This window comes from Benincasa hispida, chromosome 4, assembly GCF_009727055.1.
Source record: "Benincasa hispida cultivar B227 chromosome 4, ASM972705v1, whole genome shotgun sequence".
NCBI classification, from domain to species: Eukaryota; Viridiplantae; Streptophyta; class Magnoliopsida; order Cucurbitales; family Cucurbitaceae; genus Benincasa; species Benincasa hispida.
In genome coordinates this window covers 47,250,493-47,276,651 of record NC_052352.1, presented here as the reverse complement: position 1 = coordinate 47,276,651, position 26,159 = coordinate 47,250,493, and positions in this window count along the sequence as shown.

Genomic DNA, 26,159 nt, shown 5'->3' with positions numbered 1-26,159 from the left:
ATCACCCAAATATTTCATTTAGAATTGTGTTACTAACCATCTCTTTATGACAACAAGGAAGCTTGTCTTATTCCCAATGAGCAAGATATCATCAATATAAAGAACTAAGAATGCTACAGTCTTGTTGACTGTCTTCTTGTGTACACAAGATTCGTCAACATTCTTTTCAAAGCCATAAGATTTGATCGCAGTATCAAATCTTATATTCCAAGATCTTAAAGCTTGTTTTAACCCATAAATGGATCGTTTAAGCTCACAGACTTTCTGTCACACCCCGCCTCAGACTACCCTCTTAGCCTGAGAAAGGGCGTGACTGCAGCAATTATCAGCCCTTTTATTGACACTTACTACCTAAAAACTCTTGCGAAAATAACTCTAATACCAATGTACAAATTTAACAATCAACTGATTAAGTAGGCCCATTTTATTACAACAATGTAACATTTATACAACTTCAAGACTTAATTACAAGTTTACAACAACAACTGTAAAACCCTCCGGAGGTGTAACTGTGGCACGCGGCAGACCTTGACCTTAGCAGCACCCTGGAACTCCTCACCTTCCGCTACCTGGGGGGGGTAAAACATAAAACATGGAAAACATGAGCCATAAAGCCCAGTGAGTGGTGCCTTTAGATAAAAAAACTAACTTTGACTACCGAAATATACCTTTTGGAAATCAATTCATAGTCAACAAGAATATTACCATAAGTTCACAATTATTTCTCTATCTAGACCACTGGATTAACCCCAGCTTAACTGCTGGTTAAAAACAATCAACCCTAGCTCGACCACTGGTTATTACATAATACGAACATCCCCAAATTTACCACTGGTTATCCCTGGCATGATCATACCTTTCCCCAGCACTTTCACATGTATATTAAAGCAATGTATCAACAATTCCTGTGGAAACTTTCCCTGTACCCTATTATCCCGCCAATGTGCACATCGACTATTTTCCCGCTAGCTATGCTTAAGTAGCTTGATTATATTTCCTGTCGGTCGTCACCAGACTATCATTTCCCGCCGACCGAAGCCGACTATATTTTCCCGTCAAGTACCTTTTCAAGCATGCTAACTATATATCTCGGGTACAACTTCAGTTTCCAAAACAAACATATAAGTAATATCTTAACAAACATAGTAATCAAATAAACATATATCCCTGATCATGCCAATTTAACATTATCCCCTATATATATTTACCTATATATAGAAATTATATCAACAATACAACACACAATAACCACTCACCTTGGTTGGTTAGGGACTTTCCTTTCCGAAGTTCCTTAAGTTTTCTTGGTTTTCCTTTTGAACCCTAAATTTCAGATTCAAATATCAGCTTAGATTACTCATAGTTCCAGACCTTATTTTAAGATACTTCCTTCTGCAAACATGTTCTGTCTCAGGAAGCTTACCATAAAATCTTAGCTCATAACTCTTCATGGTTTAGCCGAAAACATCAAAACATCAAGATTGGCCCAGCTTACCTGACAGCTCAACCTCTCTGTCTTGTCCTCACTTTTCAGATGGCTTTAAAATCACATCAAACTCACGAGTATTCCAGGAAAACTCCTCGTTCCAAGTTGATGCTACTTCCTATCTTTTCTGCCCGATAGCATCTCCCCTCTTGGAACTTCTTGATCAGCACATGGTCTTGCTACCAACGCATGCGTTCTTCCATCAACGCATAATCTTCTCCCAATTCGTCCTCACACACTCTTCTTTATGTCCTTTGAAGAGAATTTGAGTTCTCATCTGAAGTCCTTGGCCCTATTTATAGGCGTCCAAGATTGCTCCACGGCCGACACCTCCTACTTGGCTACATGTCCAAGTGTCTTTTCTTCACACCATCAACGCATTCTTACATCAGCGCAAGCCAAGGTGTCTTCTTTTCCTTTCACCAACGCATAGCACTCAACTTTGCATGTCTTCTTATGCGTCCACCTCTTTTAATTAAGGCGTAAGAATTCCTCCTAACAAGCCACATGTCTGATGACGTCCTCCATATGAGCTCATCCTTCTTATGCGTCCATTCCACTCAATATGCGTTCACTAGGGTGATGACCAATACCCCTTCTCAATGCATACTGCTAGCCTCGGGTATCAACGCATAGTGTAATCAACAACGCATAGTAGGTCATCAACGCATAGTATGAAATCAATGCATAGCAACCCCTAGTTCCCTTTGGTTTCCAACACAACACCATCGCAACCCAACTCACTCAGTCATCGCAAGCCTTAACCATCGCAAGAGCCAACCACCATGCGTCCAACCTAGCTCATCGCATAGCCCATGTCCAACGCATCCATCGTGCAAGCCATCGTCAACCTCCAACGCATTGCAAGGTCTCACGGCACCAACATATGGCCTCGCTCGGCCGCATCGACGCATAAGCGCTTGGCCGCATCGATTTACCATGTCTCGCTCGATCACATTGATGCATAGGTGCTTGGCACGGTCGTTGGCGTCGACGCATGGGCGCTTGGCATCGACGCATGGGACGACTGCATGGCACCCTCCAGCGCATGCCTGGCCCCGCATCCTCGCACACCCTTGCGTCTGCATGCCCTTTGCACCGCCGACCCTCGTGCCATCCCAACCTTACAACGTATCACTTTCAACATTCTTCCTTCAGCCGTATGGACGCGTACCACCCTTCCAACGCATCCATCGCATCCATCATCCAACTCATCCAATGCATCCATCATATAGGTTTATACTTAGCCAATTTTCTAAGTTTTTCCCCAAAAGTCAAGCTTCCAAATTCACACTTTTTCTTCTCCCTTTGCCCAAGTAATCTCTCCAAGATCTTATGGCCAACGTATAGTAATGCCTAGTCCAACACTTAGTCAATTTTTCATCAATTAAAGCATAACTCAAAACTACTCAAGGAAAATCTATTCAACACTTAGAAATTTCCTTAGCCACCTGCTTAAGTAGGAATAATGGAAATCTGGGTTTCACACTTTCTGCTCCTGTCCTTGTTCGATGAACCCTTCTGGTTGAGACATAAAAATATCATCAAGATGGTCGTTCAGAAAAGTTGTCTTGACATCTATTTGCCATATTTCATAGTCATAATATGTGGGAATGGATAGAAGTATGCTAACCGATTTTATCATGGCAACAGGAGAAAAAGTTTCTTCATAATCAACCCCTTCTCTTTAGGTAAAACCTTTTGCCACAAGTTTGGTTTTATAGGTTTGCACCTTGCCAATTTGGTCTCATTTTCTCTTGTACATCCATTTGAAATCTATAGGTTTAACCCCATGTGGTTGATCTACAAGTTCCCAGAAAGAGTTGAAATACATAGACTCCATTTCAACGTCTATTGCTTTTATCCACTGTTCCTTGTCAACATCTTCCATTGCCTTTTTAAAGGTTAATGAATCCTTTAATCCATCATCATGTATGATGTTTAAAGTTTCTATTAAACCCATATAGCATTTAGGTTGTTGAATAACCCTCTCACTACGTCGAGGCATACTCAACTTTTGAGATGGAGTGACGGGACAAAAATAGTTGTTGATGGACCAGCTTGATCAAAAACTCTTATTGATGTTTCTATAACATCTTTGCATTTCTTGCAATATTAGTTTACTGCGAGGTAGATGATTTTTTATATGATCTTCTTCCAAGAATGTAGCATTTGTCGACACAAATATTTTGTCTTCTTGATGATCATAGAAAAGTCCTTCTTTTGTTTCTTTAAGGTATCCTACAAAGAGGCATAACTTAGACGTGTTTCCAGTTTCTTAGGATTTTATACCAACACATGTGCTGGACAACCCCAGATACGAAAATGTCGTAAACTAGTTTTGGGTTCTTTCCATAATTCATACGGTGTTTCTGAAACACTTTTTGAAGGAACAACGTTTAGAATATATACTGCAGACTATACTGCAAAACCCCCAAAAGGATTAAGGTAACTGAGCATAACTCATCATTGATCGGACTATGTCTAACAAGGTTCGATTTCTTCTTTCTGCAACACCGTTTTGTTGTGGTGTTCCCGGTGCTGTGAGGTGGGATTGAATTCCATGATTGATTAGATAGTTCTAGAATTGTAAATCAATATACTCACCACCTCGATCAAATCGAAGTGTTTTAATCTTTTACTTTTCAAGAGTTTCTGACTTGTGACTAATTAAGTAAATGTAGCCATATCTCAAGTAATCATCAATAAAACTGTCAAAATACTGATAACCTCCCCATGCTTTTACACTCATCGAACTACATAGGTCTGAATGTATAAGTTTGGGAGGTTTTTTGGCACGAAGACCTTTGTCAGAAAAAGATCATTTTGTCATTTTCCCTCAAGACATGGTTCACATGGAGGTAAAGGACTATCTCCTAACTAACTTAGATGATCGTTATTTTACCAATCTCTCAATCCTATAGAGATTAATGTGACCAAGTCTGAGGTGCCAAAGATAGGCGTTAGGAGAAATTTTTCGTTTTTTATTTTGAGTCTCAGCTGTTTTAAACATCTCTATATTTAGAATGGCCTTTACTTCAATTGGTTTAATATGTACAAGTTAGTTTTTAGTCTTGCAGAATAAATATGAACACCTCTTGAAAAAACAAACACTTCATTAGATTTAAAAGATATTCTGTACATTTTTTCTAGCAGATAGGAAATGGAGATTAAGTTTCTTTTCAACTTAGGTATATAATACACATTCCTAAGTAAGATGAAAGACTCTCCAAAAAATAGCTTGACATCTCCCACTGCATGAGTTGAAATGACTTCACCCATTCCCACCTTAAAAGTCATTTCCTGTTCAGAAAGTTCTCTCCAAGAACTAGTTTCCTGTAGAAAAGTACAAACATGATTACGGCGCCTGAATCTAATATCCAGGTTAGGTGAGTATTCTCCACTAGACATGTTTCAACTAATAGTAAATCTGATTTACACTACTACAAAATCTACATTACTTGACACTTGTAGTTTTTAATTACTTGACGTTTCTGTGGAAAAAAACGTCAAGTAATATGACTTTGGACAAAAAAAATGTAGAGTAAAAGGGTTAAAAAAGCGGAGATTGACGAAATATTTTAGATATTTTCATGCGAACTAATAACTGGCAGAAATGACAGTTATTATAAGCCTTTTATTTAGAATTATGAGGGCTAATAAGTAGAAAATGCGGTGATAATACTTAGAATTTGCGAAAAATTGAGTTTTACGTCGATTAGCACCTAAATCCTCACTGACCCCAATATTATGCGTTACTCCGTACCAAAGTGTCTATTTTTGTAGCTATCGCAGGAATCAAACGCATGCGTTGGAAATAAGCAATCGTAGACAAATGCATGCGCTGAAGCCAGGAGACCGCAAAGACAAATGCATGCGCTGAAAATCGAGCTATCGCATAGACGAATGTATGCGGTGATCGCATGCATCCATCGCATAGACGAATGCATGCGGTGATCGCATACATCCATCGCATGGAAGTTGCGGTGATTGAATACGCCCATCGCATGGAAGTTACAGTGATCATTTGGAGATTGCGGCCACGGAGTGACAACCATAATAGAAGGGCGATCGCAAGATGGGTAGAATACGTTGATACTTCAGCTAGATCAAGCTCGGATGCATACCTTGGGAGTATCAACAAGATAAGACGATGTGACATTGCCCATACCATGACAAAGGCAGCAGTGAGACATAACGCAATCATGATAGCTGTCGGCATTTAAACTCTATAAATAGCCCCTTGGACCTTCATTTCAAAGCATCCGAACTTCTGCCTCAAGGCAGAGGTTTGCGATCACAGATGAGAGCTTAAGCAAGATTTTCAGTGAGAATTTGTCACCTCCACAAACCAAACCGAGTGACGATCGGAGCTTTCACTGGAGATAAAGCTCGAGAGAGACATCTCCACCACTCATCCATGGCACCATCAGCAGCCTTGACGCAGAGTCCTTCATTTCTCCTCTAACCTATATATTGTATTACATTTTAGCTTAAGATATTAAGACAGTTTGTAATCAATGCATATCTTGATTCCTTCAATGCCATCTTCTTCATCATCTTTATCTTTATCATAATTTACCTTCATTGTTTATTTATCAAAGGCAATGACATACTTAATCGTGTAGCCTAGAGATAGTATGCATGTAGCCACCCACCGAGAGGTATGCATTGTGCGAGTATAGTGAGTTAATCCTCTTTGCTTGGTGAAAAGGTTGTAGCAACGCTTGTCTATGAGTTGTTGCAATACTTGTCTATAAGTAATTACCACGTCTAACTGCCTGAGAAGGTAAGAGATGGAATGCATTAAAGAAAAGTATGCATTGTTCCTAGAGATAGGCACAATCTTATGCTCGACGTAACCATGCACTATAGAGATATAGTCATGCGGCTGACCACCGAGAGGTGTGCGATGCGTTAATGTGACGAGCTGGGATTACTCAAGCGATTTAAGATGATAAACATTACTATGCATTAATGGTTGTTGTGTATATACCTATTCTTATCCCAAGTCTTCTATTGCTTAATCTGTCTAGTTAGGAGTAGGAGTAGTGTGTAAATCCATTAAACTTCTTCTTTTCATTTTTATCGTCTCAAACGCATTGCTTCACAAGCATTATTGAGTGAAAAGTCCCTGTGTTCGACCTCGAATTACCCGAGAAATTTACGTTCGCGTTATACTTGGCGCGAGCGTAAGAAAACTTGTGATAGGAACGTATGGTCATTGCATACTAGATTAACGCATTTTCATTCCAACGCATGACTCAGACGCATGGGCCTAAACGCATAGCTTAAGCCATGTCTAACGCATGATTATGTGCAATAACCCCATCATCCGTTCCTTTTATTCCAACAAGAACCTTTAATTAACACGATTTTTGTCTCAAGTAATATAAGGTCTTACTTGAAACGTTTCACGTGTCAAGTATAAGAAGCTTTTACGTGTCATTTTTTTTGTGTCAAGTAAAAGGGTTAAAAAAACGGAGATTAACGGAATATTTCGGATATTTTCACGCGAACCTTTACTTGACATGATTTTCGTGTCTAGTAATATAAGGTCTTAGTTGACACGTTTCACGTGTCAAGTATAAGAAGCTCTTACTTGACATTTTTTTCGTGTCAGGTAAAAGGGTTAAAAAGCGGAGATTGATGGAATATTTCAGATATTTGATAGGCCTCCAATTTGGTAGGTGATCATATCGCATTTAATAGGCGATCATATAGCATTGGGTAGGCAATCGTATAGCATTTTGTTAATCAGAGATCGATGTAGCATTTGATGGCAATTGTATAGCATTGGGTAGGTGATCGTATAGCATTTTGTTACTCAGCGATCATGTAGTAGAGCTAAGCAATCGTGTAGCCGAGCTCAGCGATCGTGTAGTATTTAGTAGGCGATCGTATAGCATTGTGTAGGCGATCGTATAGCATTTTGGTACTCAGCGATCGTGTAGCAGAGCTAAGCGATCGTGTAGTCGAGCTCAGCGATCGTGTAGTATTTGGTAGGCGATTGTCTAGTGTTACTCAGCGATCGTGTAGAGACTTTATTTTTTACTAAGCAATTCGTTATTGAGATTTAATTTCATTTTCATTTCCCTCTCAAATTTGTTTCCTCCTTACAAAAATTATCAAATAAAATAGCATTTCCCTCTCTCATTTCATTTCCCTCTCTCAAAATAAGAACTCTTCTCTCCTCCTTCACCATTTCACTCACGACTTCCCCTTTCCCTAATTTTTTTCTTCTTTTGTGTGCCCTAGCCGTCATCAGCCTTCATTCTCCCTCGCCTCCATTCGCGCGCTGTTATTGAGTTTTCATTCCATCGTTTGCTCAGTTGCGTCAACCCTCTTCCTCGTCATTGCTTAGTTCCCTCGTCGTCTGTCAGCATACAGCCCGTCCAGCTGTGCACGTCGTTCGCGAGTCTTCAGCCCCGTCCAGATTTGTAGCCGAATGCCCCCAACTGCTTCCGTCATTTCAGCCACGCCCAGATCTGTAGCCGAACGCTTTCATCGCTTCTGTCGCTTCCATCGCTTCATCTCTACGCAGATCTGTAGCCGAATGCCCCCAACCGCTTCTGTCGCTTCAGTCAAGTTGGTCCAGCCAAATCTGCTTGTTGTCATCGACGTCATCCATGTCTTTGTTGAGGTCTAGCTTTTTAATAGATCTATTCAAGTGTGGGCTTCACTCTATCTCATCAGATCTATACTCCATCTCGCTGGAATCTTGTATTTTTTGGTAAGGTTTTGGTAAGTTTGGTGAGTTTTTTTATTACTTTAGTGGGTTTCTTGGAAATTTTTTAATACCCATAAGTTTTTTTTATCCAAATTGAGTGATGCTCTTTGTGATTTGGCTTTAGATTCAAGATTCGGAGAACATTAATGTGTTGTCCAACAGGTTGATATTGATTTCAGTAAGATTTTCCCATAAGTTTTTTTTACCCAAATTGATTGATGATCTTTGTGATTTGGCTTTAGATTCAAGATTCGGAGAACATTAATGTGTTGTCCAATAGGTTGATATTAATTTCGGTAAGATTTTCGATAAGTATATGAGGTATATCTTGTTTGCTGTTTGATATTGGGTTTGTTCCATTGTTGCCCACAATATTTTGGTTGGTGTTGGTGGTTTTACTTGAAAATTTTTGAACACTCAATAAGTTTTGACATTAACTTAGTAATACTTGTCACTTTTTTGGTGTTAGATTGAAGTGTTGGAAGGAGTTGAGTTGCTGTCCAATAGGTTTGAGACCGATTTTGGCAAGGTTTTGGTAAGTTTGGAGGTTAGTATTAATAGTTCTTTGTTACCCATTGAAGTATTGGTCTAAGAATTGAGTTATTTTCAATTTTTGATGTTCAATTCAAAGATTTCAAGGGATTGAAGCCACTATCCAACAAAGTTAACGATGTTTGGACGTTTTGATAGGTATTAAGGCCTTGAAACTCTTTTGGAATTATTATATAGTTGCTGGAATTTGCGTTTTGTAACCACTGTTATTGAACTTTTCGTAGGTTGGATTACGTTGTTGTATTTTAACACTTATTTATATGTTTTGACATTTGATGTTATCGCCCTTTATTCTATTTTGCAGGTTGACTTGCTATGGCTTGCCTAACCCTTAGTTCTCGATCTTTAGACTTCAAAGCTCAATGTATAGATTGAATAATGTATTTTGTTGAGAGGTTATTTATTAAACAATTTGTCACTTTTGTGTTTGTTGAAAGTTGAGTTTTGTATACAAAAGCAATAGTTGAGATTTTATTTTGTGCATGTACATGTGAAAGAGAAATATTGTTGTAATTTGTGAGAAGTGTTCATAGTCGAACATATGGATTTTTAGTGAATATATTGAATTGATAGATCTTAAATATATAATGTTTATTTATTTGATGTAATTGTATCGTTGAAATACAAGGTAGAAAATGAGAATATCGATTGGGGCATTTAATTTGAAAACAAAAAGACATATACTTGGCACATAAAAAACGTCAAAGAGTATCACACTATACTTGACACTCGAATAAACTTGACATACCACCAATCTCAAGTGTATTATCTTACTTGACACGAAAAATGTATAAAGAAACATATTACTTGACGTTTTTTCGGAGTCAAGTTATCACACTATACTTGACACTCGAATAGTTGACGCTTTTATAAGTGTCAAATATACCCTTTACTTGACATTGGAAAAACATCAAGTAATCAAATTTCTGTAGTATGTTACCTTGTTTCGCCTTTTCTGCTTTCTTTTCCACCAAATATTTTGGGTAGTTACGCTTCCAGTGCCCATCATCTTCGCAATGGAAACACTTTCCTTTGGGAGTCTGTTTTTTGTTTTTGTTTTTCTTAGCAGTGGTTTTCTTATTCCCTTTACCCTTCTTCTTCATTTGTACAGATTTATCTTTTGAAGAAGAAGGAGCAGACTTCTTGTTATCAGTGGGTCTTGTTCCAAACGTCGACCCATTAAAAAACTTCTTAGATCAAGAAATAATATTTACTTCTTTTTCCTTAAGTTTCATCATAGATTGATATGTCTGTAACTCGTTCAACAATGTAGTCAAATTATAAATGGTTTTTTTCATAACAGCATTGGTTCTGAAAGGCAGATACTCTTCGAGAGAGATTCTAATATCATACTTACTTGACTTATCTCATCTATCATTGCCCCACGAGCCGAGAACGTGTTCTCTAACGTTGGAACCATCTTTCATGCCAGTACTATAGACATACTTAATGGCTTTATGTCGAACAAAGGATGACAGTTGCCCGAACATCTCCTGAAACTACGCCATTATCTCATGGGCGGTGGGCATTATCTCATGTTTCTTATTAAGTACATCAGATACACTTGCTAAGATGTAAGCCCAAGCCTTTTCGTTAGTCCTAACACATTGATCATAGATGTCCCAAACATTTCGATTCGCTGTTGTACTAGAAATCGGAGGACATTCCTCCGTCGCTAGCAGTTGTATAATTGAATTCGACATTGCTGAAAAAATTAAACAAATTCTATTAAAATTTATACATCTAAATCCGAATTTAGAAAAATAATAAAGTACCCAAAAATCTTTATTTATTTGCAACGATACTTTAATGATTTAGAACAATTGCTACCATGGGGCAATCAACAATTCCTTCACTGAAGCAAGACAATTCTTGACCACATACTATATCAAAATAACTCTTTACTCCTATAGTTCTTTTGGTTATCATTTTCAGTCAATATCTTTAATAACAATTAGTAATTCTTGTAAGTATGACCTGCCATTTTCAAATTCTATAGAACGGTATGAATATGCACCCGAGATGGAAGATAATACCCAAGACGAAACTATAAGACCCTATTCATTACTGAAGCTTGTGTTGTTCTGAATCCTATATTACAACCCTCCGTGGGGATCGCTATGGTTAACGACTAGCTAGTGCTGCCTAAAAATGACAGCAGGCGCAACAAAGGAATCTCACGATTCAAACTAATGGAGGAGACCGTAGGACAATGTTGACACATTCCTTCACCCATTTATTATGAACTACTTCCCCCATTCACCTTGTTATTGACCCATGCAAACACTTTCCGAATGGAGTAGTCATGAGAAAAGCAACACGAAGCCGAGCATGGATCTCATGGTGTAAACTCTTGAGGATGTGAAAGCTAACAACTATATATCAAATATATTGTTAATCTCCCATTGAAGTTTTCTAAATGTTTTGGGTATCTATTTACGTAGGTTAAAAAAATGACTAACTTTTAAATAACCTAAGTCTATATTTGTATCCAAGTATAACATTTATATTTGGATATAACCCTACGATGTCTAAGTGTTTAAACTAGTTTTTAAACTTACACCGCTCACGCAAGCTCATAAAATCAGTTAACAATACTCAATATTTTGGTCATAATCCTCAGGTAGGAGGTGTTACTAAACCGTCAACTTAAGTACCCCCAGCCTTAGACAGGTTTATGAACCGAGTTTGTAACTAAATTTTATAAGGTAACAATCTATTTTAACAGTTAAAACTAGTTGTTAACCTAAGTGAGCATGTTGTGTATCTTTGTTATGGATTTTAAAGTCTAATTATATTTTATAACAACCTACAAAAAATACAGATGCTAGACATCCACAACATTCATCAAAGGCATTCAATATAACATTTATATTAAAAGAAACCCTATACATGCATACTATATATTATGACAATTTATAACATACCTTCAATGCATATAACATGCTTCCTACGATGAGATTTTAAATCTACATGGCATACTGTATGCACATACAAGATTTATTTAATTATCATACATCACATGCATAAAAAATTAAACACATACTGATACAGTTTTAGTTTTGGCATTTTTAAGCAAACAAAAGTCTAAATATTACAAAAAAAAAAAAAAAAGGTAACAACTCCAAACAGCTTCCGGATTGCTCAAACAGCTCCAAAATCGGGCCCAAAAATGCCTAAACCGGATGTGAACAACCTGAACCGGGCCCATCAAAATAATTTAGAAAGTGAATTGGGTCATGTTTGAAGAAAACCGGTCAAACCAGTCAATCTTCAACAAACCGGTTCAAGAATCTCGCTTCGATAACCTGAATCTTGCTGATGGACCAAGATCTTGCTTGGTTTGAACAGGATCTCGCTCCATGTTGAAATCTCGCTCAAACTTGATCTCTCATTGCTGGTTGAAATCTCACTCAAAACAAGAGAATCTCGCTTCTTGCTTGAAATCTCACTCAAACTTGATTCAAAATCTCGCTTGAACTCGAAATCTCATTCGAAATTCCAATAGAATCTCGTTCGAACTAGAAATCTCGCTTAAACTTGATTCAAAATCTCGCTGGAACTTGGTCCAATCTCGCTGGAAACTCAAACAGTAGCTGAAGAATTGGAAATCTGCAGCTCGACCTTCTTCACTTCTTTCTTCAATTACATCCTAATTTCAACTTCTAATGACTCCATATGATTTCTAGACTCTTAAACACACATTAAGGGCCATCAATCAAGAGCTAATTACAAGAGAAACAACATAATTGAAAGGATTAAAATGCCAAAACACTGGACAAACCATATCAGCATACTATTTCATGCAGTTCATGGAAAAAACACCCACCAAACTCAAATTAACATAGTTAAGCGCTTAAATCATCTCTGATACCAATTGAAGGAATGAAATATCATGCAACAGAAGACTTCAGAATCAATAAGTACTTAAACTACATTTAATTTGAGTTTTATGCATGTTGTTCATAAGATATTCAGAAGAGGGTTTGAAACACACATTACCTTTGAAGATTTTCTTCTCAAATTCAACTGAAATCCATCAAGATAGAGCTTGAAACTTCAAGAGGACTACCACCAAGATCTTCTCTACTATGCTCAAGCTGGAACATGTGGTGGAAACACTTAAATCAAGTTGAATTGATGAAGAATAAGTGAGAGATGTGTAGGGTTTTCAGTTTTTCACTTTAGCCAGTAAAACTCAGAATGCCTTGATGATCTTCATGCATGGAACTTCTATATATAAGTAGAATTCATGTAAATATACAGGGTTGCATGGTGGACAACTCCAGCTTGAAGATCATTATAAGAAGGTTTTGGATTTTGACAATAATCCATCAACATTTGTTAGTGGGTTTTTCCCAAAAAAATGTTAAAAAAAACCCATTAACTTAAAATGATTTCAAAAAATCTTTTCATATTTAAATTAATTTTACAAATTTAATTCAAAAAATAATTAATTTAAATAAAACTAATTTTAATTAATTTTTAGTTAAACTTTTTAATTAAAATAATATTAATTTAATATCTAAATATTAAATTATTAAAATATCAATTTCTTCAATAAATTAAATCTAATTTAAATATTTAATTGATTGCCCAATTTCATTTAATTTCGATTAAAATAAATGTTTTTAATTATATCATATACAATCGATCGAAAATCCTAAAATTGAATTTGAACATTTCAAATTCATAACCCTAATTTCATACATCAGTACTCAATTTGTTATTCAAATTTAATGAGCTAGTAGAAGGACCTAATGAACCTACAGATTATGAGCTCCAACGATCTATAATTAATTCGTTAAACTCTTTAATCGAATTAATTACTATTCGTTAACTATCAAGACACATTACTATAGCTCGATAGTTGCACTCTTCTCATTGTAGATATATTTCTATCCATATAAACCATAATCAGTAAGTCAATCCTTCACAGGTCGTTCGTAATTACAGTTGGACCAAAATTACCGTTTTACCCCTGTAAATACATCTTGTTCCTTAATTACCCATTGACCCTCCAATGAACAATTTGATTCATAATACTACTTATGAATCATATCTCTCTCTATTATGATAAGGCAGGTTCAAGACCTGGAATTAGCACTTAAGGGAACAACCTATTTACTAATCCTAAAATGGGTAGGAGTGAATTCCATCTTGCAGGGTTGTGTCCCCAGCTATTCATCCGGTCTTATCCCCAAAATGGAAGACTTATTGAGCAGTGCTGTTGGACTACTCTCACCCATGCAGATCAATGGATAATCTTGAATAAACAGGAGTTCATAGCTAGCTCAGGATTAAGATCGAGTTATCCTAGGTTACTTACGTATGAAATAGTCAGCTTTAATAGTAAATGGTCATTATAAAGAAAAGTGACTATTTCGTGGTCCAGTCTATATGCAAACTCATTGCATAGGATGCCGCCACTCACATGTCTCTACATGAATGATCTGTGGATCACGTCATCTTTATTACCTATACAAAATGGGCCGCATCCAATAGTTACCAGGATGAGATACCCAATTTCATCCATTTACTTATAGACCATTTAGGCTATATACTATTAACTTAATCATATTTATGTCACCACATAAAGTTAAAGTATTTATATTATAACCATGGATATGTTTATTGGTTTTTTATAATAGAATAAAAATCATCAATTTTATTGAATAAGATACTCAATAATATTTTATTGATAAATAGAATGTTTAACACAAAATTTACAAACTACGAGTTCTAAGATATTTCCAACACTTGGAATAATAGATTTGATACTGTGATCAAATCTTGTGGTTTTGATCAAAATGTTGATGAGTCTTGTGTTTATAAGAAAATCATCAACAATTCAATAGCTTTCTTAGTCCTATAAGTATATGATATCCTACTAATTGAAAATGATGTAGGTCTACTATCGAATATAAAATAGTGGCTGACGGGCTTGTTTTGGGTATTTAGATCTTTGAGAAGGGCGTAGTTTATTCTGGGTATTCAGATCTTTAGGGATCGAAAGAACAAATCGTTGGTCTTGTCTCAGGCATCATATATTGATAAGATGCATGTCAAGTATTCGTTGTAAAAGTCCAAGAGAGACTTGTTACCTTTCAAACATGTAATTGTTTTGTCTAAGGAACAGTGTCCTAAGACACCTTAAGAAGTTAAGAAGATGAGACGGATCCCCTATGCATCGTTGTTGGTAGCCTGATGTATGTGATGTTATGTACTAGACCTGACATCTGCTATACAGTAGGGTAGTCAGTAGATCTTTGTTTAATCGAGGATTAGATCACTAGACTGCCGCTAAAACCATCCTCGAGTATCTTCAGAGAACGATGGACTACATAATTGTGTATGGGTCTAAGAATTTTATCCTTATAGGATACATAGACTCTGATTTTCAGACTGATAAGGATTCCAGGAAATTCACTTCAGGATCAGTGTTTAATCTTAATGGAGGCTGTAGTTTGGAGAAGTACCAAACAATGGTACATTACTTACTCCACTATGGAGCCAGAATATGTAGTTGCATGTGAAGCTACCAAGAAGGGTGTTTGGGTCAGGAAATTCTGATTTGGAAGTAGTTTCAGACATGTTAAAGCCCATCACCCTTTATTATGATCATAGTAGTGTTGGATCAATTCTAGGGAGCCTAGGCGTCACAAATGCGGGAAGCAAATAGGGCACAAGTATCACCGGATACAAGATATTGTGCATCGAGAAGACGTGATTGTCATTCAGATAGCTTCGACGGATAACGTTGCTGATCTGTTTACAAAGCCCTTACAGCTACGGTGTTTGTAGGTCACCTAAAGAGTATGGGTCTTCGAGATAGGCCACATCTAGTTCAGAGCAAGTGGGAGATTTTGTATTAGGCGCGTATTGTATGACCTAGTTTCTTGTTTTTATGTATTTTTGTAATAGTTTGACTTCTATGATGTACGCCCACTAGCTTTAGGGAAAGTGGAAGATTGTTGGTGTTGATGTCCTAAATCTTTTGAATCTTGTAGTTTGTAATTGTACTATACAAATAATTTATTTATCTAATAAAATCTTAGGCATTTTATTTGACATTTAGTAGCATTAACCCAAAAAACTAAAAATTAAGATCCAAGGTTATATTATGAAATTTAAACATGTATGTGGTGACATACAGATGAATCATGTTTAAGTGATAACCTAAACGATTTGTAGTAGATGGATAAGGTTGGGTACCTTATCCTGGTGACACTACAAATACAACCTGCTTTGTAGTTGTTACAATTGTTGTAAAGTGCTACAAATGATTTGGTCTTGAACATTCATGTAAAGACATGTGAGGGGGGTTGCTCCATACAAAGAGTTTGTATAAGATCGAACCATGAAATGAACAGTCTCTCTATATAACACCATTGATAGAAGAGACATACATTTTCACCAGGACGACCTAAGTGACTTGATCTAAATTCTGAATGAGTTATGAACTCTTGCCTATGAAGATGATCCTTTGATATGCATGGGTGAGAGTGGCTAGTTTCCTCGACTCAATATGCCTACCATTTTGAGGATTCATCTTATTGGGGAATTGGGAATGCAGCTTCACAAGAAGGATTTACATATTCTCTATAGTTAGAGTAAGTAGAGGAATTGTTCCCCCTTAAGGGCTGATTCTGGGGCTTGAACAATGTGACACAACACCCTTTCTTGGCCTGAGAGGTGTTTGTGTTAGGGTTGATGCCCTAAACTCTCGTAGGGTCCTGTAGTTTGTAAACATCTCTATGAACAAAGGCTTGTGATGTAATAATATGAGATATTTTCTTCACTATTGTCTATGAAATATGAGATATTTTATTTGCATTTACCACAAACCAATAAACTAAGATCCCTAGTTGTCATTGTAACTTAGGCATATATGTGGAAATATATAAATGGATCATGCCTTAGTGAAACCTAAATAGTCTGTAGTATATGGATATAGGAGGGAAACCTTATCCTGGTGACACTACGGATGCGGCCCACTTTGTAGATAGTCACAAGTGTTGTGAGTGCTACAGACGGTCGGATCCTGATCATTCATGTGGAGACATGTGAATGGAGGTGTCCTATACAAAGGAGTTTGTATAAGATCGGACTACGAAGTTTTTAGTCTCGTTATATAACGCCGTTCATGACAGAGACTTTTATCTCACTAGGATGACCATAGATAACATGACTTTAATCCTGAGTGAGTTGGGAACTCCTGTCTGTGAGGGTGGTCCTTTGATTTGCATAGATGCGAGTGGCCAGATTGCCGACTGAAACCTACCACTTTGGGGATTCGTCTAATTGGAGAGCTGGGAACTCAACTACATAAGATGGAATTCACTTCTTCCTCGAAGCAGGGGTAAGTAGATAGATTGCTCCTCTAAGGGCTGATTCCGGGGCTTGAACGATGTGGCACCACACACCTTCTCATGGCCTGAGAGGTGTCCACTCATAGTAGGATTATGATGTATTGTTCATTAGAGGGATCTGTGGTACTTAAGGAGTTAGATGTAACTACGGGGGGAAAACAGTAAATTGGCCCAACTGTACTTACGAGCATCTGTGAAGGGTTATCATATTGTTGACTGGTTATATCCAATGGACACAGAAATATATCTATAGTGAGAATAGTGCAATTGTCGATCTTTAGTGGAGTGCCTGACGGTTAACAGGTGGTGGATCTCGTGACTAAAAAGCTTAGTTAGCTATTCACGTACCGTTGGAGCTTCAAGCTACAGGTCCATAAGGTCCCCTTGGTAGCTCAATAGATTCAAGTTGAGAATCAGTTTTTGGGTAAGTTTGAAGTGTTCAAATTGACAAGAGAGAGTTTAATTATATATGATATGATTAAACTGGTTCAATTATATATGATATAGTGACATGATATATGAGATACATTAATTGGAGGAATATGATATAAATATGATTTATATCAAGTAAGGGAGAAAAAGACTATGGTTTAAATATTACATATGATGTGATATTAAAACTATAGGTTATAAATATAATATGAGAAGTTAGTTATTATATTTATTTATAATTAAAAAAAAATTTACGATAATTGTGGGTCGTTTCTCCTTTAACCGTGCATGAAAGTGGGAGGTTATATTCAGTTTTCATAACTGAAGGATAAAATGAAAAATGTTTTCATTTTGTAATGGGATCGCTTAATTAAGTACACAGCTTATTCGTTTAGCTCACGAGAGACTACACGACATCCTTCAAGTGTTTGTCTAAACGATCGTGTACACGCGTCATTCTTTAACCGATCGTGTAGCATTTACTAAACAATGGCGTGACAAGCTAGATTCACTAAATGATCGTGTAAACGATCAAGCCTATTTTTTCCTAAACGATCGTGTACCTACTGAGTGTTACTAAACGATCAAGCACAAAGTCTATATGATAGATAGTTCACTCTTCCATTTGCTTGGTCATATAGTGTGATCGTTGTTTCCTCCTTCCCTCTACCAAATCCAACAGATAGTTCACTCTGAGTGGTGGTGTTCGAGAGGTTACTTGTTCATGGAGAAGAATATTTAGGATTGACTAGACGATATTCTAAACGATCGTAGAGACAACGAAAGGTGTTGATCCAAGTCTTCATGAGAGCGAGAGATCTGTGGAAGAAGAGTTCTTCAAAGGTAAGTCTCTCACTCCTTTTGTATTTAATTTCTAAAGCATGCTGTAATTTGTTAGTAGATGCATAACTGGTTTGTATGTTTGTGAATGCTTGTAATTCTACCACAATGAATGTGGATTGATCGTGCTTCCGCTCATGGGTTCTCTTTTATAAGAGTTTCTTCAATTGGTATCAGAGCCAGGTTCTAATATTCCAAATCCATTGTTGTATAGAATAGCATTTACATTCTTCGTGGGTAAAGCATGTCTGCATTATGTTTACGAGTTAAATTTGTTTGTGGATGTGGATTAATGGAGTTTCTGGGATGATTGCCTTTGGTTGTTGAATTCTTTTACATTTCAAAGTCAATTGTAAGGCCACTATTTTTTGGGCATATTAACTTGCTATCGAGTCTGTAATTCAAAGTGTTTGAGTTAGTGTGAGTCGCTCGTGATAAAGCTTCAAGGCATGGAGATGTAAGTTACTTCGAGGAAGAAGAAGACCAAACGTTGGTCCGATCGTGTAAATGATGGGGGTAAGCGATCGTTGAGTATAGGATACTCGGCTGTAAGGTAGACGCGTGTGCACTAAACAATCGTGTAGCTCAGTAAGCTTCATTGATTAGTTACTGACTACACGATGGTATAGTAAATGTTACATAACGCTTGTTATTCTATCGTTTAGACGATCATGCCTCATAGCATCATAGTCGTCTAGACAATCGTTTAGCCTTGCATTGTTTAAATTAGTGCGCTAAACGATTGAGTGGCCTCATGCTTCATCGCATTGTAAATGGTTCTTGATCGTAGCTAAGTGATCATGGTTACTCGCCCATTTTACTAAACGATCAGGGAAGACTTCACCCGGACAGTTCAAGACTCGGTTCACTTATGAACCGGTTTGCTTGATGAATTTATGTAATAGATAGAATTTATTTTCGATTTTGTAGGCTAATCATCCCGGTTCATTAGTCTTTGGTGAATGTACATAACATGTATGTTTTATTATATGTCATATGGTATTCCATATAGATGAAATCCCACCTTAGGTTATGCATTGGTCATGCATCATCTTTATATTATAAAAGTTATGATATAGTAGTTTGCATGATTAAATTACCTAAAGAGCATGCTCATAAAGGAAATCGAATACGAAGATTTCCATGAGCAGCAGAAAGATCATTCCAAATTGCAATCGTATATGAACTTTACATTTACAATCATAAACAGAAATATACGGTTATGCAAAAAAACAGAAATTACAGCATGCTATATAAAAGATTAAGGACAAGAATTTACACACTTTTGTAGACTCATCTTCGAGTTCCTTGATCACGAACGCTCGATCACAGCAACATAGCAACCCACGAACACCCTTCCAACACGACCACTACACAGCATGAACACCGCGCACTCGAACTAAGCGATCATCATAGTCACGAAATCTCGAACACCACGAATAGCCTCCACAGAACCTCGATAGTGTCAAATTGAGTATGACACCACCAAGAATGTTACCTTGGTATTCTCGGTGTGAGAATCCTGAGGGGGGCTCTGTGTGAACTTGGTTTGAGGTAGAAAACCGAGAAACACAATTCAATAGTAAATGATTGATTAAGTGAGAGAAGAAAGAACCATGTATAAGTTAATCAAATCATTTAGAAAAACCAAGCGATCGGTCTAGCAAAAAGCCTATGCAATCCGTGTTAGCTCATACAGCTTAGCAATTCAAACTAGCAGAATGTCTATCGCTCTACTTACACTCCACGATGTTTAAGCTACTCTAAGTTGTCGCTAGTTAAATTTAATTTACTAACTTCTATGAGAATTTTGAATTAGAAACTCAAAAAAAAAAAAAAAAAAAAAATTCTTGATTAACTAAAATTAAGAAATATTTTCCTTTTAACTCACATTACGCAATGAAACCAACCAATAACCTCCCACTCAATTAAGTTATTGAGAGAAAGAAGAATAATATCTAATAATTAATATTATTGATAAATAAAATGATAACAACTTATCATAAACCAGATTAAAACTATAGTAAATATTTCATCTCATGAAACATACAAACCATAGCTATTTTTCTATTAGCCATGGTACTTCATGTAAATCCTTGATTTATATTAATCTCCACTAGATTATCTCAAACATCAATACTGATCAAATCCATATATAATCGAATTACCGTCTATCAATTTGAACATTTTCAAAAAAATCAAAACACCAAAGAAACTGATCCTCAACTTGAATCCATTGAGCTACCAAGGGGGATCTTTTTGGACCTGTTGCTCGAACGCCAATGGTACGTGAGAACTGATTAAACCTCTTTAAGTCATGGGAAATTCCACCATTCGTTAACCTGCCAGGTACTGCGAACTAAAGACCACAACTGAAAGTCTTCTTACCATAGATAGCGATGTGTCCCATCATTAACCAATCAAACAGTCACAACCCCCCTTTTTTTCCCCCCCCCCCCACCCATATACCTCGTAAGTATATGCTCGGCCAATAACCGTTATGCCGCTGTAGTTTACATCTAACTCCTAGTACCATTGATCCTCTAATGAACAAAATTCAATAGTCTTACTATGACTGAGTTCTTTCTTCAAAGAGAAAGTTGTGCGGCCACTATGTGTCAAAGCCACTAGAATCAACCTAGGGAGCAAAATCTCTCTACTTGTATCGCTTGCTTCGGGAATAGAGTGAATTTCTATCTTGTTGTTATTGAGTTCACCCAAGCTCCCCAAATCAAGACAAGTTCCCAAAAAAGGTAGGCATGTTGAGTTGGCAATCTGACCAACTCTCACCCATGACTAATCAAAGGACCGCTCTCAAATCAGCAGTTCTCAAAACACTCAGGATTGAGGTCGTGTCACCTATTAGTCGTTTTAGGTGGAAATGTAAAGTCTCCAGTATCAAACGGCGTTATATACAGGATTCTAGCACATCTCTGGGTCCGGTCTTATACAAACTCTTTGTATAGGACACCCCAGCTCGCATGTCTCCACATGAATGGTCAGGATCTACCATCTGCAGTAGTTTACAAAACTTGCAATTCTCTACAAAACAAGTTGTAACCGTAGTGTCACCAGGATCAAGTATCCCACCTTAATCCTTATACTACAGACCTATTTAGGTTATCACTTAAGGCATGATCCACTTGTATATCACATATACATGCTTAAGTTTACATAAGATAACCATGGAGTTTTGTTTATTGGATATGAGTAAATGCCAGAATGAAATAATAGTTGTTTTATTCATAGAACAATGTGTATCATTACAAATAACGAGATTCCGGGAGAATTAGGACACCAATCTCAACAGTTAACGTTGTGTTTGGCGTGCATAATTAGGTTAAGCTGAGTTAGTAATAATTATATATGGATAATATTTATTCGTGTTGGTATTAGTTATCTGTGTTTAGAGTTTAAAGTTGAATTGAATTGGTTTTGGAAGTCTGTGTCTGGAGTATAGTTGGGTTGAGTTATGGTTCTAATGCAGTTTTTTATAACCTAAAAAAATGCCTTTTGTTTTTTTTTTTTTTTGGTTTTTGGGCAACTTTCTGTTCCATCATTCAACTACAAAAATACTTTTTCAAATTCTTAACACTCATTTATGATATTAACTCAATTAAATTAAAAAAAAAACATTTTACAATTTTTACCTATAAATATTACACTTAACATAGACAAATTACTATTATTTATATAATCAACAATCATACAATATACTTTAATGGTATTGGAACATATCACTTGAACATGCACAAAAAATAGGGTTGTCATTAGGGTCTAATAGAAGAAGAAAAAAAAAAAAAAGACAAACACACACACACTTTTCATTGCCAACAATGTCGAGCCATTTTCATGCATACAAAAAATATTGATCATTCAAATAGTCAAGCTAGTCAATCCTATCAATTAGACGCAAACAATTTCTCTTCTTAGATTGTGGTGTGTCTGTTAAGAAGCAATCAATCTTCTAGATGTCTATGAAAAGTAGGTCTATAAGGATGACCTAATCATCTTTAGATAATCTCTCCATATCAAATTACTATATAAAAGACGACTATTAAACACTATAAACTAATAATTTCAAATTTGCATTTAAAAACACTTTTTCATACCCCAGTATCATCTCCCACTTGCCCAAGACAAGATGCCGCATGTCCCGTAGACCTAGACTCTCTAGGTGACCCTTGAACACTTTAGCCGTGAAAGCCTTTGTAAAGGGATCAGCAACGTTGTGCTCCGACACGGTCTTTGTGACTCTCACATCACTGCAATGCACAATCTCCCTGATCAAGTGGTATTTTTACGTTATGTGCTTACCTCAAATATGACTTTGAGGCTCCTTCGAATTTGCCACAGCCTCGCTGTTATCACAATACAGAGTGATAGGCAAATTCATATTTGGAACAACTTCCAAATCTGAAAGGAATTTCCTCAGCCAAACAGCTTCCTTAGCTGCTTCACAAGTGGCTACATATCAATGTTGATCAGGTATAAAATGTAAGATTCCAAGAGGGCTTTGAGATTCCAAGAGGGGTTTGTTACCTTTCAGGCACGGAATCGTTTTGTCTAAGAATCAATGTTCTAAGACATTTCAAGAGATTGAGGAGATGAGACAGATTCCCTATGCTTCAGTTGTAGGAAGCTTAATGTATGCAATGTTATGTACCAGACCCGACATTTGCTATGCAGTAGGGATTGTCAGTCGGTATCAATCCAATCTAGGATTTGATCACTGGTCAGCGATCAAGATGATCCTCAAGTATCTTCAGAGAACGAGGGACTACATGCTCGTGTATGGAGAGAAGAATCTAATCCTTATAGGATACACGGACTCTGACTTTCAGACTGATAGAGATTCTCGCAAATCGACATTGGGGTCAATTTTCACTTTGAATAGAGGGGCTATAGTGTGGCGAAGCATCAAGCAAGGATGCATTGCGGACTCCACTATGGAAGCCAACAAGTGATCAAATCCTGGATTGGACTGATACCGACTGACAATCCCTACTACATAGCAAATTTCAGGTTTGGTACACAACATTGCATACATTAAGCTTCCTATAGCTAAAGCATAGGGAATTTGTCTCATCTCCTCAACCTCTTGAGGTGTCTTAGGACATTGATCCTTAGAAAAAACGATTCCATGCATTAAAAGGTAATAAACCCCTCGTGGAATCTTGCACCCTGTAGCTGATCAGCATTTGATCGATGTACGATGCCTGAGACAAGACTAACCGTTTGTTCTTATGATTTTGAATGATCTGGATCCCTAGAACATACTGTGCCTCACCCAAATCTTTCATTTGGAATTGGGCAGCTAGCCATTTCTTAATGTCAGTTAGATACTCTACATCATTCCCAATGAGTAAGATATCATCTACATATAGTACTAGGAAAACTACTTAGTTATTAATGATCTTCTTATAGATACAAGGCTCATCAACGTTCTGATCAAAGCCAAACGACTTGATCGCAGTGTCAAATCTGATGTTCCATGATCTAGATGCTTCTTTCAGCCCATAAATAGACCTATTAAGCTTGCAAACTTTTTGCTCTTGATCTGGAACTAGGAACCCCTCTGGTTGAGTCATATAGATGATTTCCTCATGATTTCCATTAAGAAAGGCAGTCTTGACGTCCATTTTCTATATTTCATAATCATAAAATATAGCTATTTACAGGAGTATCCTGATAGACTTAAGCACTACAACAGGTAAGAAAGTTTCCCCATAGTCAACTTCTTCAACCTGGGTATAACCCTTTGCCACGAGTCTAGCCTTAAAGGTTTACACCTTGCCATCTACACCTCTCTTTCGCTTATAGATCCACTCCCAATAGGTCTTACGCCATCAGGCAGATCAACAAGTTCCCAGACGTTATTGAAGTACATAGACTCCATTTCCTGGTTCATGGCTTTAATCCATTCAGCTTTGTCAACATCCTTCATTGCTTTCTTAAAAGACAATGGATCCTTGACATCATCATTCGAAATGACGTTCTGGGCTTCAGTCAAACCCATGTAGCGATCCGGTGGGTTCTTAACCCTCCCACTACGTCAAGGCAGTCTCAACTCTTGAGCTGGTTGACTAGATGTTCCGACCTCAACAACTCTTATTGATCTGTTGGCCTGTTCAACAAATCTTGTTGAATCCTCAGTAGTCTCAATTTCGTTAGAAATCTCACGCAAAACAATCTTACTCCCTAGCTTGTGATCCCAGATGTGGTCTTCTTCCAAGAAGATAGCATTTGTAGAAGCAAACACTTTGTTCTCACTCGGATCATATAAGTATCCACCTCTCTTTTCCTTGGGGTAGCCTACAAAGAGGCAAACCTTCGAACACGGTTCCAACTTCTTTGGGTTAGTCACTAGCACTTGTGTTGGGCAGCCCCAAATCCTGAAGTGGTGTAAACTACTTTTACGGCCTATCCACAACTCAAAAGGTGTTTCAGAAACACTTTTTAAATGAACGTTGTTCAGGATATAACATGTAGTCTCCATTGCAAAACCCCAAAACGATTCTAGAAGATGAGCATAACTCCTCATAGACCGAACCATGTCCAACAAGTTTCTGTTTTTCCTTTCTGATACACTATTCTGCTGAGGTGTACCAGGGGCCGAGAGTTGGGACGCAATCTCATGTTCTATCATATAGTTCTAGAATTGGAGGTCCATATACTATCCACCACGATCACATCGTAGTGTTTTTATCTTCTTACCTAACAAGTTTTCAAATTCAGCCTTATACTCCTTGAAATTGTCAAGGGCTTCAGATTTACATTGCATTAGGTAGAGATACCCGTACCTTGAATAATCATCTATGAAAGAGATGAAATATTCATATCCACCCCGAGCTCTAACATTCATCGGACCACAAAGGTCTGAATGTACAAGCTCCAAGGCTTCCTTGGCTTTATAACCTTTTCCAGTAAAAGGTCGTTTGGTCATCTTTCCTTCGAGGCATGATTCACACACTGGCAAGGAGTTTTCATCTAAACTCTTTAGAAGTCCACTTTTCACCAACTTCTCAATCATATTGAGGTTGATGTGACCTAATCTTAGATGCCAAAGATAGGCGTTTTCTTTAGGAGAAACCTTTGGTCTATTCGTTGTTGTTGCCGTACTGAACATTTCAGTGTTAAACAAGGCTTTTATGACTAATGGCCTTAGTACATATAAGTTACTTTCCATTGAACGATAACCAATCTCCATTCCATTCTTGAAAATAAACACTTTATTCTCAGAAAAAGAGCCAGTATACTCTTATTCAATGAGACAAGAAACCGAGATTAAGTTCCTCTTAATGTGAGGAACTACGAAAACATTATCTAGTAATAGATAACATTTCTTATCAACAAATAACTTCAGCCTGCCTACAACAACAACTGAAACAACCTCACCAATACAGACTCGTAGAGTCATCTCTCCTTGTGGTAACATTTTCTAGGAACTGAATCCTTGGTAAGAGGAACTAACATGATTGGTAGCACCCGAATTAAGGATCCAAGCAAAATCATCGTTCTCTACCAAACACGTCTCCAAGACCAATAAATCAGATTTATTGTCTTGCCTCCTCTTTTGGAGTTTGGGATCAGTGTCAAAATAACTGACACTAATGGTTTCGTCATCTATCCCTTTATGCTCAAAAAGTAAGAACTGATGTTCAAACAAATTTTGCAACGAGTCCATGATCTTTGGTGTAATGACCATGTTCTCAACCCTTTTGACAAAAACACCATATATGTTAGCCAA